Source organism: Rhinoraja longicauda, chromosome 40 (genome assembly GCF_053455715.1).
Source record: "Rhinoraja longicauda isolate Sanriku21f chromosome 40, sRhiLon1.1, whole genome shotgun sequence".
In the NCBI taxonomy this organism is placed as follows: domain Eukaryota; kingdom Metazoa; phylum Chordata; class Chondrichthyes; order Rajiformes; family Arhynchobatidae; genus Rhinoraja; species Rhinoraja longicauda.
The window spans coordinates 13,816,959-13,828,428 of NC_135992.1; the positions used below are offsets into that span (position 1 = coordinate 13,816,959).

General features: G+C 46.7%; 1 non-coding gene and 1 pseudogene across 2 annotated transcripts in view; both read right to left on the bottom strand.

Annotated features, from left to right (window-relative positions):
* The window catches only part of LOC144611409 (ras-related C3 botulinum toxin substrate 1-like), a 40,767-nt pseudogene that overhangs the window by 243 nt on the left and 29,054 nt on the right, over positions 1 to 11,470 (bottom strand). The window lies entirely within an intron of this gene.
* LOC144611641 (U8 small nucleolar RNA) lies at positions 2,174 to 2,300 on the bottom strand. The gene has a single exon (XR_013549559.1). It is a non-coding gene; the product is annotated as a U8 small nucleolar RNA (small nucleolar RNA).

Sequence of the window (11,470 nt, forward strand, 5' to 3'; positions counted from 1 at the left end):
CACAAGTAGCATCAGAACGGTCCTGAAGGTTGTTAAGTTTTCAGGGTGTGAGCTAGTTAATCACTAACTCATTAAAATCATAGTTAAACTTGTATTCAGGGTGGGAAGCTGGTTAATCACTAACTCATTAAAATCATAGTTAAACTAGTATTCAGGGTGGGAAGCTAGTTAATCACTAAAACCATAGTTAAGCTAGTATCTCCCTCGATCATCAGAAGAGTCCTGAAGTGTTGTTAACTCTTCAGGGTGGGAGCTAGTTAATCACTAACTCATTGAAACCATCGTTAAACTTGTATACAGGGTGGGAAGCTAGTTAATCACTAAAACCATAGTTAAACTAGTATCTCCCTCGATCATCAGAAGAGTCCTGAAGTGTTAAGTCTTCAGGGTGGGAGCTAGTTAATTACTAACTCATCGTTAAACTAGTATCTCCCGCAATCACAAATAGCATCAGAACGGTTGTTAAGTTTTCAGGGTGTGAGCTAGTTAATCACTAACTCATTAAAATCATAGTTAAATATCCCGCGATCGCCAGTAGCATCAGAATGGCCCTGAAGGTTTGTTAAGCCGTCAGGGTGGGAGCAAGTTAATCACTAACTCATTAAAATCATAGTTAAACTTGTATTCACGGTGGGAGCAAGTTAATCACTAACTCATTAAAATCATAGTTAAACTTGTATTCAGGGTGGGAGCAAGTTAATCACTTACTCATTAAAATCATAGTTAAACTTGTATTCAGGGTGGGAAGCTAGTTAATCAGTAGCATCAGAAGAATGCTGCCCGACCTGCTGAGTTACTCCAGCATTTTGTGAATGACAGCATCAGAAGAGTCCTGAAGTCCCTTCAGGGTGGGAGCTAGTTAATTACTAACTCATTGAAACCATCATTAAACTTCAGTCTGAGGAAGGGTCTCGACCCGAAACGCTGCCCGAGATGCTGCCTGACCTGCTGAGTTACTCCAGCATTTTGTGAATAAATCGAATTCAACTTCAGGATGTGAGCTAGTTAATCACTAACTCATTAAAAAATCATAGTTAAACTTGTTTGTATTCTGGGTGGGAGATAGTTAATCACTAACTCATTAAAATCATAGTTAAACTTGTTTGTATTCAGGGTGGGAGATAGTTAATCACTAACTCATTAAAATCATAGTTAAACTTGTTTGTATTCAGGGTGGGAGATAGTTAATCACTAACTCATTAAAATCATAGTTAAACTTGTTTGTATTCAGATTTATTCACAAAATGCTGGAGTAACTCAGCAGGTCAGGCAGCATCTCGGGAGAGAAGGAATGGGTGACGTTTCGGGTCGAGACCCTTCTTCAGACTGATGTCGGGGGTGGGACAAAGGAAGGATATAGGTGGAGACAGGAAGATGGAGGGAGATCTGGGAAGGAGGAGGGGAAGGGAGGGACAGAGGAGCTATCTGAAGTTGGAGAAGTCGACGTTCATACCACCGGGCCGCAAACTGCCCAGGCGAAATATGAGGTGCTGCTCCTCCAATTTCCGGCGGGCCTCACTATGGCACTGGAGGAGGCCCATGACAGAGAGGTCAGACTGGGAATGGGAGGGGGAGTTGAAGTGCTGGGCCACCGGGAGATCAGTGGCGTTAATGCGGACCGAGCGCAGGTGTTCAGCGAAGCGATCGCCGAGCCTGCGCTTGGTTTCGCCGATATAGATGAGTTGACATCTAGAGCAGCGGATGCAATAGATGAGGTTGGAGGAGGTGCAGGTGAACCTTTGTCTCACCTGGAAAGAATGTTTGGGTCCTTTGATGGAGTTGAGGGGGGAGGAGCAGCACCTCATATTTCGCCTGGGCAGTTTGCGGCCCGGTGGTATGAACGTCGACTTCTCCAACTTCAGATAGCTCCTCTGTCCCTCCCTTCCCCTCCTCCTTCCCAGATCTCCCTCTATCTTCCTGTCTCCACCTATATCCTTCCTTTGTCCCACCCCCCGACATCAGTCTGAAGAAGGGTCTCGACCCGAAACGTCACCCATTCCTTCTCTCCCGAGATGCTGCCTGACCTGCTGAGTTACTCCAGCATTTTGTGAATGAATCGATTTGTACCAGCATCTGCAGTTATTTTCTTATATATATTGTTTGTATTCAGGGTGGGAGATAGTTAATTACTAAAACCATAGTTAAACTAGTATCTCCCACGATCGCCAGTAGCATCAGAACGGCCCTGAAGGGTTGTTAATCCTTCCGGGTGGGAGCTAGTTAATCACTAACTCATTAAAACCATTCATCATTTTCTGCTGCAAGTAAATGCAACAGGTAAGGATATACCTCACTGACGATACAGAAACACGCCGGCCGGCCCCTACCAACAACCAGCAACACACTTCAACATCAGGGTGAGCCGGTCACCCTTTACAAACTCTACCCTTTTACAAACGTTTTCTAACACGATGAACAAAATCCATTCGCACAATCACCGCAATACTTGACTATGAACAGTATTTGTTTTGTTGCGGGAGCCATAATGCCTTACAGATCATTTGAATGCAGCCGTCATTCAGGGCGCGGGGGGGCGGGGCGACAAGTTCAAGGCACCAGACTTTTGGTGAATCAACCAGACTTTAATTGAATTTAATACATTTTATCAGCCAAGGCAGATTCCTTGTATGCATACAAGGAATTTGCCTTGGTGCTTTGCTCCCAAGTAACAACACCACATACGGTAAATAATTAAGAATAAACTATTAAGAGTCCAGAGTGTTTTACATAGAAACATAGAAAATAGGTGCGGGAGGAGGCCATTTGGCCCCTTCAAGCCAGCACCGCCATTCATTGTGATCATGCCTGATCGTCCACAATCAGTAACCCGTGCCTGCCTTCTCCCCATATCCCTTGATTCCACTAGCCCCTAGAGCTCTATCTAACTCTCTTTTAAATTCATCCACAAAATGCTGGAGTAACTCAGCAGGTCAGGCAGCATCTCAGGAGAGAAGGAATGGGTGACGTTTCGGGTCGAGACCCTTCTTCAGACTGAGGGTCTGAAGGGTCTCGACCCAAAAACGTCACCCATTCCTTCTCTCCTGAGGTGCTGCCTGACCTGCTGAGTTACTCCAGCATTTTGTGAATAAATACCTTCGATTTGCACCATCATCTGCAGTTATTTTCTTATACTTTAAATCCATCCAGTGAATTGTCCTCCACTGCCCTCTGTGGCAGAGAATTCCACAAATTCACAACTCTCTGGGTGAAAAGGTTTCTTCTCACCTCAGTTTTAAATGGCCTCCCCTGTATTCTTAGACTGTGTGGCCCCTGGTTCTGGACTCCCCCCCAACATTGGGAACGTTGTCGTGTGTCTCCCAGATAGAACATTGATAGTCTTACCTGCAGCACCAAAACAGAGTATGTAAACATACTACACTGTAAACCATAAAATAAACGAGAAAACTAAAAGGTTACTGTGTGGGTGTATATATACACACATAGACACAAAAAGCTGGAGTAACTCAGCGGGACAGGCAGCATCTCTGGAGAGAAGGAATGGGTGACATTTCGGGTCGAGGCCCTTCTTCAGACTGGAGAGTCAGGGGAGGAGGGAAATGAGAGATATGGAAGGTGTGAGGTGTGAAAACGAGACATCAAAGTGGACGTAGTTCAAGGAAGATGTAGAATATAGATCATTGTTTAGCTAAGGGAAGGCGATAAGAGTCAAGAGTGTTTTATTGTCGTGTGTCCCAGATAGAACAATAAAACTCTCACTTGCAGCAGCACAACAGAATGTGTAAACATAGTGCACTGTAAACAATATGATAAACGAGAGAGAGAAAGATTCAGTGATTGTATATACAAACATACTCACGAATAAATATATATATATATATACATACATATACATACATATACATACATATACATACATATACATACATACATATACACATACATATACACATACATATACACATACATATACATATACACATACACACATACATACATACATACATACATACATACATACATACATACATACATACATACATACATACATACATACATACATACATACATACATATATATATATATATATATATATATAATGAATATACACACACACATACATATACATACACACAAACAACAAACAATAATAGCGCAATAATAACAATAATTGTCTATGTAGTTCAGAGCTTGTTTGGAGGTTGTAATGTTTAATAGCCTGATGGCTGTCGGGAAGAAGTTGTTCCTGAACCTGGACGTTACAATTTTCAGGCTCCTGTACCGTCTTCCCGAGGGCAGGGGTGAGATGAGAGTGTGGCCATGAAAGCATGCAAAGATTAAATGACTCAAATTCACTTGGACCATCTCAAGTCAACTTTATTTGCCACATACATATACAAGATGTGCAGTGAAATGAAAGTGGCAATGCCTGCGGATTGTGCTAAACTACAAAACAGAATAGAGAAAAAAAATGTAACACAAAAAAAATTAATATAGTAAATTAAATTAGTCCCTGGTAATATGAGAGTTAACAGTCCTGATGGCCTGTGGGAGGAAACTCTGTCTCATCGTTTTCACAGCGTGACAGCGGAGGCGTTTGCCTGACCGTAGCAACTGGAACAGTCCGTTGCTGGGGTGGTAGGGGTCCCCCATAATGTTGCTGGCTCTGGATCTGCACCTCCTGATGTATAGGTCCTGCAGGGGGACGAGTGTAGTTCCCATGGTGCGTTCAGCCGAACGCACTACTCTCCGCAGGGCCTTCCTGTCCTAGGCAGAGCTGTTCCCAAACCAGACTGTGATGTTGCCGGACAGGATGCTCTCTACAGCCCCAGAGTAGAAGCAATGAAGGATCCTCAGAGAGACTCCGAATTTCCTCAGCTGTCTGAGGAGGTAAAGGTGCTGCTTTGCCGACATCTCCCTGCCGTTTCTAGATCTCACCGTCTCCATCACAGGAGATAGGAAGGAACTGCAGATGCTGGTTTAAATCGAAGGTAGACACAAAATGCTGGAGTAACTCAGCGGGACGGGCAGCATCTCTGGAGAGAAGGAATGAAAGCATGGAAACAGGCCCATCGGCCCACCGAGTCCGCGCCGACCAGCGATCCCCGCACACTAACACGAACACCACATACACTAGGGATGATTGTTTAAACTTTTATACCAAGCCAATTTGACTACAAACCTGTACAGCACGTCTTTGGAGTGTGGGAGGAAACCGAAGATCTCGGAGAAAACTTGCGCAGGTCACGGGGAGAAAGTGCAAACCCCGTACAGACAGCGCCCGTAGTCGGGATCGAACCCGGGTCTCTGGCGCTGTAAGCGCTGTAAGGCAGCAATTCTACCGCTGCGCCACCGTGCCGCCCTGATACAGGGACCTTGCCCTGCACAGACGTTGAAAGCCGTGTGGCCCTGTAGTTTAAGGTGTCGAGCCTTTGCTACTCAGCAGAGAGAGGGAGAACTGCATTTCGTCTCACCACAGGAAGGCAGAAAATATTTTACTGCCACGGACGACTTCTTAATTGAAGTGTTCCTTCCGTTCCAAAGGGGAAACAAACAGAGAAAGCTACCGTAAACATCAAAGGTGATAGCGGTCAGATAACTAATGTTTAGCAAGGGATAAATATCACCATGGTACCGAGACCCAGGGGCGGCAGGGTGGCGCAGAGGTAGAGTTGCTTCCTCGCCGCGCCAGGGACCCCCGGGTTCGATCCTGACCTCGGGTGCTGTCTGTGTGGAGTTTGCACGTTCTCCCTGTGACCCCGTGCCCCGGTCTCCTCCCACATTCCCAAAGACGTGCGGGTTTGTAAGGTTAACCGGCCCCCTGGTGTGCAGGGAGTGGATGAGAAAAAGTGGGACGACGTTAAACCAGTAATGGTGAGCATTGGACTCGATGGGCCGATGGGCCTGTGACCATGTGGTATCTCACTTTCAATCGATTGCCCCTTCACATTATGTTCTATGTCATCCCACTTCTTTTTTGGGGGGGGGGGCAATTTTACAGAGTGGCTATCTAACCTACAAACCCGCAGGTCTTTGGGATGTGGGAGGAAACCGGAACACCCGGAGAAAACCCACACCATTCAACTCAGCCCACACCTGACATTATCACGCGCGCTCAATAACAGCACAGATCAATACGATACGATACAATACAATACAATACAATACGATACAATACAATACATAGAAACATAGAAAATAGGTGCAGGAGTAGGCCATTCGGCCCTTCGAGCCTGCACCGCCATTCAATATGATCATGGCTGATCATCCAGCTCAGTAACCTGTACCTGCCTTCTCTCCATACCCCCTGATCCCTTTAGCCACAAGGGCCACATCTAACTCCCTCTTAAATATAGCCAATGAACTGGCCTCAACTACCTTCTGTGGCAGAGAATTCCACAGACTCACCACTCTCTGTGTGAAAAAAAACGTTCTCATCTCGGTCCTAAAAGACTTCCCCCTTATCCTTAAGCTGTGACCCCTGGTTCTGGACTCCCCCAACATCGGGAACAATCTTCCCGCATCTAGCCTCTCCAACCCCTTAAGAATTTTATATGTTTCCCCCCTCAGTCTTCTAAATTCCAGCGAGTACAAGCCGAGTCTATCCAGTCTTTCTTCATATGAAAGTCCTGCCATCCCAGGGGTTACAATACAATATGATACAATACAATACAATACAATACAATACGATACAATACAATACGATACAATACAATACAATACGATACGATACAATACAATACAATACAATACAATACAATATGATACAATACAATACAATATGATACAATACAATACAATATGATACAATACAATACAATACAATACAATACAATATGATACAATACAATACAATACAATACAATATGATACAATACAATACAATATGATACAATACAATACAATACAATACAATACAATACAATACAATACAATACAATACAATACAATACAATACAATACAATATGATACAATACAATACAATACAATACAATACAATACAATACAATATGATACAATATAATACAATACAATACAATATGATACAATACAATACAATACAATACAATACAATACAATATGATACAATACAATATGATACAATACAATACAATACAATACAATACAATACAATACGATACATTACAATACGATACAATATGATACGATACGATATGATAGAACTTTACTTATCCCAGGAGGGAAATTGATAGACAATAGACAATAGACAATAGACAATAGGTGCAGGAGTAGGCCATTCAGCCCTTCGAGCCAGCACCGCCATTCAATGCGATCATGGCTGATCACTCTCAATCAGTACCCCGTTCCTGCCTTCTCCCCATACCCCCTCACTCCGCTATCCTTAAGAGCTCTATCCAGCTCTCTCTTGAAAGCATCCAACGAACTGGCCTCCACTGCCTTCTGAGGCAGAGAATTCCACACCTTCACAACTCTCTGACTGAAAAAGTTCTTCCTCATCTCCGTTCTAAATGGCCTACCCCTTATTCTTAAACTGTGGCCCCTTGTTCTGGACTCCCCCCAACAGTAATAAAAACACAAATCACAAGAAACATGAAATTAAAGAGACGAGTGGGAAGGATTAGGTGCAAAGATTATTTCGTCTAACATTTGCTTGTACAGTCCTAATGTTCTTCACATTTACAGAGAGCATTTGACATTTGGATGAACGAGGGTGATGTCATTGATCTTCGACGAAGTCTGTGTGTTGGTTTTGTACGGGTAAACAGGAACTACCGTAGATATCTGTGTATAACGGCCCCTGGAAACAGCAGCACGCTGAAATCCCAATCCAGCTTGTCTCAGGCATCAGATTTAGTTTAGTTTAGAGGTACAGCGCGAGAACAAGACCTCCGGCCCCACCGAGTCCGCGCCGCCCAGCGATCCCCGCGCACTAACGCAATCCTACACACACAGGGGACGATTGACATTTATACCGAGCCAATTGACCATCAAACGTGCACGTCTTTGGAGTGTGGGAGGAGACCGAGGATCTCGGTGAAAACCCACGCAGGTCACGGGGAGAACGTGCAAACTCCGTACAGACGGCGCCCGCGGTCGGGATCGAACCCGGGTCTCTGGCGCCGTGAGGCCGCAACTCTACCGCCGCGCCACCGTGCCGCCCCACGTGTTCTTGAGAATTCCCTGGCGTTATGATGGCGCAGCGGTAGAGTTGCTGCCTCACGGCGCCAGAGACCCGGGTTCCATCCTGACCACGGGCGCTGTCTGTACGGGGTTTGCACGTTCTCCCCGTGACCCGCGTGGGTTTTCTCCGGGTGCTCCGGTTTCCCCTCCCACACTCCAAAGACGTGCAGGTTTGTAGGTTAATTGGCTCCTGTAAAATTGTAACATTCTCCCTAGTGTGTGTGGGATAGTGTTCGTGTTCGTGTTCGCTGGTCGCACCGTGTCTCTGAAGTCTAAAGTCGTAGTGGGATGTAGGGGGAAATCGGAGCACACGTGGTCGCGGGGAGAACGTGCAAACTCCACACAGACAGCACCCGTGGACAGGATCGAACCCAGGTCTCTGGCGCTGTGAGGCGGCAACTCTACCGCTGCGCCACCGTGCTGCCCTAAAGTTCATAAGAGCTAGGAGCAGAATTAGGCCATTCGGCCCATCAAGTCTGCTCCACCATTCAATCATGGCTGATCTATCTCTCCCTCCTAACCCCGTTCTCAACCTTTGACACCCGTACCAATCAAGAATCTATCTACTACCCCTTGCCTTAAAATATCCACTGGCTAGGCCTCCACAGCCATTCCCTCTCTCCAGAGATGCTGCCTGTGCCACTGAGTTACTCCAGCTTTTAATGTGTATCTTCTGGGCGACCACCGTGAACAGGAAGAGTGGACCTGGTAGCCCTGCTATTGCGGTGTGCGTTTTAAGAGGATAAGTGTCTGGTGTTGACACTGGCTGGAATCCAACAGGCTCAATGTTAAACCGAGCTTGGCATTTAATAAATCACAACACCAGGCTCACGTACGTCTGCCTTTGCGGATGAACCACGGAAAGCATTTTTGTCAGGACCTGCATCACAGCTTGGTCTGGGAACAGCTCCATCCAAGACTCCCCCCGAGAAATCGCAGAGAGTTGTGGACGCAGCCCAGACCATCGCACACATAAACCAACCTCCCTTCCATCGACTCCATCTACACCTCACGCCGCCTCGGCAAGGCCAGCAGCATCATCAAGGACCAGTCTCACCCCCGGCCACTTCTCCCCTCTCCCATCGGGCAAGAGGTACAGAAGTGTGAGAACGCACAGCTCCAGATTCAGGGACAGTTTCATCCCGGCTGTTATCAGGCAACTGAACCATCCTACCACAACCAGAGAGCAGTGCTGGACTACTATCCACCTCATTGGAGACCCTCGGACTATCTTTGATCGGACTTTATCTTGCACTAAACGTTATTCACGTTATTCCCTTTATCCTGTATCTGTCTGTACACTGTGGACGGCTCGATTGTAATCATGTATTGTCTTTCCGCTGACTGGATCGCACGCAACACAAGCTTTTCACTGTACCTCGCTCGGTACACACGACAATAAACTAAACTCAACTCGGAACTACGTAAACTAAACAGTCTGAAGAAGGGTCTCGACCCGAAACGTCACCCATTCCTTCTCTCCCGAGATGCTGCCTGACCCGCTGAGTTACTCCAGCATTTTATGAATAAATACCTTTGATTTGTAGCAGCATCTGCAGTTATTTTCTTAAACCTGGGGGTGTTGGTTTTAGACAATAGACAATAAACAATAGACAATAGGTGCAGGAGGAGGCCATTCGGCCCTTCGAGCCAGCACCGCCATTCAATGTGATCATGGCTGATCATTCTCAATCAGTACCCCGTTCCTGCCTTCTCCCCATACCCCCTGACTCCGCCATCCTTAAGAGCTCTATCCAGCTCTCTCTTGAATGTATTCAGAGAATTGGCCTCCACTGCCCTCTGAGGCAGAGAATTCCACAGATTCACAACTCTCTGACTGAAAAGGTTTTTCCTCATCTCTGTTCTAAATGGCCTACCCCTTATTCTTAAACTGTGGCCCCTGGTTCTGGACTCCCCCAACATTGGGAACATGTTTCCTGCCTCTAATGTGTCCAACCCCTTAATAATCTTATACGTTTCGATAAGATCCCCTCTCATCCTTCTAAATTCCAGTGTATACAAGCCTAGTCGCTCCAGCCTTTTTGCACCCTGTAGAAACTGAACTTCTATGATTGAATGGCAGAGTAGACTTGATGGGCCAAATGGCCTACTCCTGCACCTATTTTCTTTGTTTCTATGCTCCTGATAGGAGGTGCCGTGACTCCAGTTTACCTCATGAAAGAAGACCAATTCGACACACACACATGCCTGAAGAAGGGTCTCGACCCGAGACGTCACCCTTTCCTTCTCTCCAGAGATGCTGCCCGACCCGCTGAGTTACTCCAGCATTTTGTGCCTGCCTTCAGTCTCAATGCTTCCCCTGTCGAGGTGCGTCCAGTACTAACACACCTTGTAAACAGCGCTATCAACGAGCCCAACGTCAACACTTTTCCCAGCAGTGGCTCGATCATCAAACTCTGGAATTTACACCCCAATCCTTTCACATCAACCCCCCCCCCCCCCTCTGCCTCACCCACCCACCCTGCCTCACCCACCCACCCACCCACCCACCCACCCACCCACCCACCAGTCATACAGCGTGCTCATCCAGTCTGAAGAAGGGTCTGTTTTAAGAAGGTTTCCGTGCGTGTGTGTAGAGTTCTGCTCTTCCAACACTACAATGATTTCTCCAACTTCAACTAACCCCGACATTCCCTCTCTCTCCATCCCACCCCCACCTGAGTCACACCAGCTTCTCGTTCTCACCTAGCACACAACTCCCAATGGGTTGTTTCCTTTATCATCGTTACCTTTTTTCACATCTTCCATTCATTTGTTCTATATCTCTCTCTACATCGCCGTCTATATCTCTCCTTTCACCTTCCACCCCCCTCTGACTCACAGTCTCAAGAAGGGTCTCGACCCGAAACGTCGCCCATTCCTTCTCTCCAGAGATGCTGCCCGACCCGCTGAGTTACTCCAGCTTTTTGCGTCTGTCGTCGGTAGAAACAGGCCCTTCGGTCCAACTAGCCCATGCTGCCCAACATGGATTCTTGGCCCACCGGGTCCGCGCCGACCAGCGATCCCCGCACGCCAACACTATCCCACACACACTGGGGACAATTTACGATTTTACCAAAGGCAATGAACCTATAAACAAACCTGCACGTCTTTAGAGTGTGGGAGGAAACCGGAGCACAGGGAGAAAACCCACGCAGGTCACGGGGAGAACATGCAAACTCCGTACAGACAGCACCCGTGGACAGGATCGAACCCGGGTCCCTGGCGCTGTGAGGCAGCAACTCTACCGCTGCGCCACCGTGCCGCACTTTTTCACACGAAGGGTGGTGGGTGTATGGAACGAGCTGCCAGAGGAGGTAGTTGAGGCTGGGACTATCCCAACGCTG